We start from the raw sequence: 7,500 nt of genomic DNA, 5'->3' as shown, positions 1-7,500 counted from the left end.
GCTGTAGAACACCAGAGATAGTCTGAGCCTCCCAGATCTCTGTCATAAAGCTGTAGAACACCAGAGACAGTCTGAGCCTCCCAGATCTCTGTCATAAAGCTGTAGAACACCAGAGATAGTCTGAGCCTCCCAGATCTCTGTCATAAAGCTGTAGAACACCAGAGACAGTCTGAGCCTCCCAGAGCTCTGTCATAAAGCTGTAGAACACCAGAGACAGTCTGAGCCTCCCAGAGCTCTGTCATAAAGCTGTAGAACACCAGAGACAGTCTGAGCCGCCCAGAGCTCTGCAACATGCTACTGCTGAATTTGAAACCAGGACACAAAGGCTGCATTCCCAATGGCTCCCTATTCCCTACATCCCCCTCTTGGTCCAGGTGTAAAGTAGTACACTGCACTACAACAGGTGATAGAAAAGGAGACGTGGAGACACACCACAGGTGGTATTTCATTTGATTTAAATGGAGCATATAGTTGGTTAAATACAGAAGTTATCACTTTGTCACCATTTAGACTGTAGTCAGGTTCTGGCAGCTGGTCAAAGACATAATATCTGCTGACAATCTGTCAGATTGGGAAATGTGAATGTGTGTTTCTATGTCCCTTTCTCTCTCTCTCTCTCTCTCTCCGTCTCTGTCTCTCTCCCTCTTTGTCTCTCTCTCTGTCTCTCTTTCTCTCTCTCTCTGTCTCTCTTTCTCTCCCTCGCTTTCTCTGTCTCTCTCTCTCTCTCTCTGTCTCTCTCTGTCTCTCTCTCTCTCTCTCTGTCTCTCTCTCTGTCTCTCTTTGTCTCCCTCTCTTTCGCTCTCTCTTTTTGGGCAGGTGGGCCACTCAGTGATCATTTAATCTGGGCTGTTGTCTGCAGGGGCATAAATCAGAGTAGAGCTCTGTGTGCCATAATAACACACTGGCCTTAATCCTAAACACATAACCACAGGGGACCTCCTCTCCTCTCCTCTCCTCTCCTCCTCTCCTCTCCTCTCCTCTCCTCACCTCTCCTCCGCCTCTACTAGTTCTTTGTTTCTGGCCATTTTGAACCTGTAATTGAACCCACAAATGCTGAAGCTCCAGACACTCAACTAGTCTAAAGAAGGCCAGTTTTATTGATTCTTTAATCAGTACAACAGTTTTCAGCTGTGCTAACATAATTGCAAAATGATTTACCACGGATAAATTAGCCTTTTAAAATGATAAACTTGGATTAGCTAACACAACGTGTGTAACGATCGTCTGTGGTGGAAGAAGGTGAGGACCAAAGCACAGCGTGGTAAGTGTTCATATTTTTAATAAAACAACTGAACACTGAACAAAACGACAAACAAACAGTCCTGTAAGGTGATGGAAAACACTGAACAGAAAATAAAAGGCTACCTAAGTATGATTCTCAATCAGAGACAACTAACGACACCTGCCTCTGATTGAGAACCATACCAGGCCAAACACATAAACACAACATAGAAAACGGAACATAGATAACCCACCCCAACTCCCACCCTGACCATACTAAAACAAAGACATATCATCAACCATGTGTCGTTATAACTAGTGATTACGATTGATTCAGTTTAATGCTAGCTAGCAACTTACCTTGGCGTCTTTCTGTATTCACGTAACAGGCAGGCTCCTTGTGAGGCAGGTGGTTAGAGCGTTGGACTAGTTAACCGTAAGGTTGCAAGATTGAATCCCTGAGCTGACAAGGTACAAAGCTGTCGTTCTGCCCCTGAACAAGGCAGTTAACCCACCGTTCCTAGGCCATCATTGAAGATAAGAATGTGTTCTTAACTGACTTGCCTAGTTAAATAAAGGTTAAATAAAGGTTAAATAAAGGTTAAATAAAGGTTTTTAAAAAAAAATATGCAAATCTGCATTGTTATGAAAACTTGAAATCGGCCATTCCGATTAATCGGTCGACCTCTAGTTGACAGCTCCAGCCCAGACAGACAGATGTTACTATGTTGTCAGCTCCAGCCCAGACAGACAGATGTTACTATGTTGACAGCTCCAGCCCAGACAGACAGATGTTACTATGTTGACAGCTCCAGACAGACAGATGTTACTGTGTTGACAGCTCCATCCCAGACAGACAGATGTTACTATGTTGACAGCTCCAGCCCAGACAGACAGATGTTACTATGTTGACAGCTCCAGCCCAGACAGACAGATGTTACTATGTTGACAGCTCCAGACAGGCAGATGTTACTATGTTGTCAGCTCCAGCCCAGACAGACAGATGTTACTATGGTGACAGCTCCAGACAGACAGATGTTACTATGTTGACAGCTCCAGCCCAGACAGACAGATGTTACTATGTTGACAGCTCCAGCCCAGACAGACAGATGTTACTATGTTGATAGCTCCAGACAGACAGACAGATGTTACTATGGTGACAGCTCCAGCCCAGACAGACAGATGTTATTATGTTGACAGCTCCAGACAGACAGATGTTACTATGTTGACAGCTCCAGCCCAGACAGACAGATGTTACTATGGTGACAGCTCCAGACAGACAGACAGATGTTACTGTGGTGACAGCTCCAGACAGACAGATGTTACTATGGTGACAGCTCCAGACAGACAGACAGATGTTACTATGGTGACAGCTCCAGACAGACAGATGTTACTATGGTGACAGCTCCAGACAGACAGACAGATGTTACTATGGTGACAGCTCCAGACAGACAGACAGATGTTACTATGGTGACAGCTCCAGACAGACAGACAGATGTTACTATGGTGACAGCTCCAGACAGACAGATGTTACTATGGTGACAGCTCCAGACAGACAGACAGATGTTACTATGGTGACAGCTCCAGACAGACAGACAGATGTTACTATGGTGACAGCTCCAGACAGACAGACAGATGTTACTATGGTGACAGCTCCAGACAGACAGACAGATGTTACTATGGTGACAGCTCCAGACAGACAGACAGATGTTACTATGGTGACAGCTCCAGACAGACAGATGTTACTATGTTGACAGCTCCAGACAGACAGATGTTACTATGTTGACAGCTCCAGACAGGCAGATGTTACTATGTTGTCAGCTCCAGACAGACAGACAGATGTTACTATGGTGACAGCTCCAGACAGACAGACAGATGTTACTATGGTGACAGCTCCAGACAGACAGACAGATGTTACTATGGTGACAGCTCCAGACAGACAGACAGATGTTACTATGGTGACAGCTCCAGACAGACAGATGTTACTATGTTGACAGCTCCAGACAGACAGATGTTACTATGTTGACAGCTCCAGACAGGCAGATGTTACTATGTTGTCAGCTCCAGCCCAGACAGACAGATGTTACTATGTTGACAGCTCCAGACAGGCAGATGTTACTATGTTGACAGCTCCATCCCAGACAGACAGATGTTACTATGTTGACAGCTCCAGCCCAGACAGACAGATGTTACTATGGTGACAGCTCCAGACAGACAGATGTTACTATGTTGACAGCTCCAGCCCAGACAGACAGATGTTACTATGTTGATAGCTCCAGACAGACAGACAGATGTTACTATGGTGACAGCTCCAGCCCAGACAGACAGATGTTACTATGTTGTCAGCTCCATCCCAGACAGACAGATGTTACTATGTTGACAGCTCTAGCCCAGACAGACAGATGTTACTATGTTGACAGCTCCAGCCCAGACAGACAGATGTTACTATGTTGACAGCTCCAGCCCAGACAGACAGATGTTACTATGGTGACATCCTCATCCCAGACAGACAGATGTTACTATGGTGACATCCTCATCCCAGACAGACAGATGTTACTATGTTGACAGCTCCAGACAGACAGATGTTATTATGTTGACAGCTCCAGACAGACAGATGTTATTATGGTGACAGCTCCAGCCCAGACAGACAGATGTTACTATGGTGACAGCTCCAGCCCAGACAGACAGATGTTATTATGTTGACAGCTCCAGACAGACAGATGTTATTATGGTGACAGCTCCAGCCCAGACAGACAGATGTTATTATGTTGACAGCTCCAGACAGACAGATGTTATTATGGTGACAGCTCCAGCCCAGACAGACAGATGTTATTATGTTGACAGCTCCAGACAGACAGATGTTACTATGGTGACAGCTCCAGCCCAGACAGACAGATGTTACTATGGTGACAGCTCCAGCCCAGACAGACAGATGTTACTATGGTGACAGCTCCAGACAGACAGATGTTATTATGGTGACAGCTCCAGCCCAGACAGACAGATGTTACTATGGTGACAGCTCCAGCCCAGACAGACAGATGTTACTATGGTGACAGCTCCAGCCCAGACAGACAGATGTTATTATGTTGACAGCTCCAGACAGACAGATGTTATTATGGTGACAGCTCCAGCCCAGACAGACAGATGTTACTATGGTGACAGCTCCAGCCCAGACAGACAGATGTTACTATGGTGACAGCTCCAGCCCAGACAGACAGATGTTACTATGGTGACAGCTCCAGTCAGTTGGTTTTTGTTGTTGCTGTGTTTTTAGTGTCAGTACTCATCGTTCTATCTGCCCTCAGTAGAAACCACACACCCATTGAGCAGTATGGTCTGATACAGCACCAAGCCTTCTATTATGAGGTCTGCCACCCTGACTGACTAGTCCACCTGGTTGAGTCCATGTAGCTGGCTACACTCCAGCCGTGGTGGCTGCCAGCTCTGCTGTGTTGCTCACTGAAGGTGATGCCCACCTGTGTGGCACTGCCAGGATTTATCTTGTCTCCCCCCCCCCCCCTCTCTCTCCACTCTCTCATCACCCCCCCCCCTCTCCATCTCTGTCACTCTCTCTCTCTGTTTCTCTCTCTTCTGGAGGGCTATGCTGATTGGCCACCCGTGTGTGCCAACTGTAGGGTCACTGAGGGGTCGAGGCGATGCCCGCAGGTGACTGTCAGCTGGGGAATGTTATTACTGTAGTGGAGCATGTCTCTGCTGCCAGGTAGACTGTCCATGGGGAATGTTATTACTGTAGTGGAGCATGTCTCTGCTGCCAGGTAGACTGTCCATGGGGAATGTTATTACTGTAGTGGAGCATGTCTCTGCTGCCAGGTAGACTGTCCATGGGGAATGTTATTACTGTAGTGGAGCATGTCTCTGCTGCCAGGTAGACTGTCCATGGGGAATGTCATTACTGTAGTGGAGCATGTCTCTGCTGCCAGGTAGACTGTCCATGGGGAATGTTATTACTGTAGTGGAGCATGTCTCTGCTGCCAGGTAGACTGTCCATGGGGAATGTTATTACTGTAGTGGAGCATGTCTCTGCTGCCAGGTAGACTGTCCATGGGGAATGTTATTACTGTAGTGGAGCATGTCTCTGCTGCCAGGTAGACTGTCCATGGGGAATGTTATTACTGTAGTGGAGCATGTCTCTGCTGCCAGGTAGACTGTCCATGGGGAATGTTATTACTGTAGTGGAGCATGTCTCTGCTGCCAGGTAGACTGTCCATGGGGAATGTTATTACTGTAGTGGAGCATGTCTCTGCTGCCAGGTAGACTGTCCATGGGGAATGTTATTACTGTAGTGGAGCATGTCTCTGCTGCCAGGTAGACTGTCCATGGGGAATGTTATTACTGTAGTGGAGCATGTCTCTTCTGCCAGGTAGACTGTCCATGGGGAATGTTATTACTGTAGTGGAGCATGTCTCTGCTGCCAGGTAGACTGTCCATGGGGAATGTTATTACTGTAGTGGAGCATGTCTCTGCTGCCAGGTAGACTGTCCATGGGGAATGCTATTACTGTAGTGGAGCATGTCTCTGCTGCCAGGTAGACTGTCCATGGGGAATGTTATTACTGTAGTGGAGCATGTCTCTGCTGCCAGGTAGACTGTCCATGGGGAATGTTATTACTGTAGTGGAGCATGTCTCTGCTGCCAGGTAGACTGTCCATGGGGAATGTTATTACTGTAGTGGATCATGTCTCTGCTGCCAGGTAGACTGTCCATGGGGAATGTTATTACTGTAGTGGAGGGAGCATGTCTCTGCTGCCAGGTAGACTGTCCATGGGGAATGTTATTACTGTAGTGGAGGGAGCCTCTGCTGCCAGGTAGACTGTCCATGGGGAATGTTATTACTGTAGTGGAGGGAGCATGTTTCTGCTGCCAGGTAGACTGTCCATGGGGAATGTTATTACTGTAGTGGAGGGAGCATGTCTCTGCTGCCAGGTAGACTGTCCATGGGGAATGTTATTACTGTAGTGGAGGGAGCATGTCTCTGCTGCCAGGTAGACTGTCCATGGGGAATGTTATTACTGTAGTGGAGGGAGCATGTCTCTGCTGCTAGGTAGACTGTCCATGGGGAATGTTATTACTGTAGTGGAGGGAGCATGTCTCTGCTGCCAGGTAGACTGTCCATGGGGAATGTTATTACTGTAGTGGAGGGAGCATGTCTCTGCTGCCAGGTAGACTGTCCATGGGGAATGTTATTACTGTAGTGGAGCATGTCTCTGCTGCCAGGTAGACTGTCCATGGGGAATGTTATTACTGTAGTGGAGGGAGCATGTCTCTGCTGCCAGGTAGACTGTCCATGGGGAATGTTATTACTGTAGTAGAGCATGTCTCTGCTGCCAGGTAGACTGTCCATGGGGAATGTTATTACTGTAGTGGAGCATGTCTCTGCTGCCAGGTAGACTGTCCATGGGGAATGTTATTACTGTAGTGGAGGGAGCATGTCTCTGCTGCCAGGTAGACTGTCCATGGGACAGAGAGACATACTGTGCACGCTGACTCATGTCTGTTATTAGTAACAGTCTAGTAGGTCTAATAGTTTGTCTGTAGGGTCGTTCTTCAGCTATCACTGATGACAGAAAACAATCTCTTCACACCATGAAGCCTTGGTAAGAGCAGTTGTTTTTGCTGTGACGTTATCTCTCATCCCAGATACCAGCATCTTGTGAGATCAGCTGCCAAGGGAGGAACAGTAAGTCCTGTGTTTGTCATGTTTGTAGTGCATACTCAGGGAGAACAAGGTGTAGATTCACACGCAGGGCGCGGCAGATGTTATTAAGCCTTGGCAGGAATCGGGGTCACAGGCAGGAAATGGTCAAACACAGGTAGGAAGTCAAAAACAAACAATACCTCACAACCATACAAACAGAAATAACTGGACTAAACAGGGAGCTGAAGAGACCAGGTGAGAAACGAACACAGGTGAAAACAATGAAAAGAAATGAAAGGCAGGGCTACGTTCCAGAACACAAAGAAACGGGGCTACGTTCCAGAACACAAAGAGACGGGGCTACGTTCCAGAACACAAAGAAACGGGACTACGTTCCAGAACACAAAGAGACGGGGCTACGTTCCAGAACACAAAGAGACGGGGCTACGTTCCAGATCACAAAGAAAGGGGGCTACGTTCCAGAACACAAAGAGACGGGGCTACGTTCCAGAACACAAAGAGACGGGGCTACGTTCCAGAACACAAAGAAACAGGGCTACGTTCCAGAACACAAAGAAAGGGGGCTACGTTCCAGAACACAAAGAGACGGGGCTACGTTCCAGA

This window comes from Oncorhynchus gorbuscha, unplaced genomic scaffold (genome assembly GCF_021184085.1).
Source record: "Oncorhynchus gorbuscha isolate QuinsamMale2020 ecotype Even-year unplaced genomic scaffold, OgorEven_v1.0 Un_scaffold_1981, whole genome shotgun sequence".
NCBI classification, from domain to species: domain Eukaryota; kingdom Metazoa; phylum Chordata; class Actinopteri; order Salmoniformes; family Salmonidae; genus Oncorhynchus; species Oncorhynchus gorbuscha.
Note: the sequence above shows the minus strand (reverse complement) of the source record.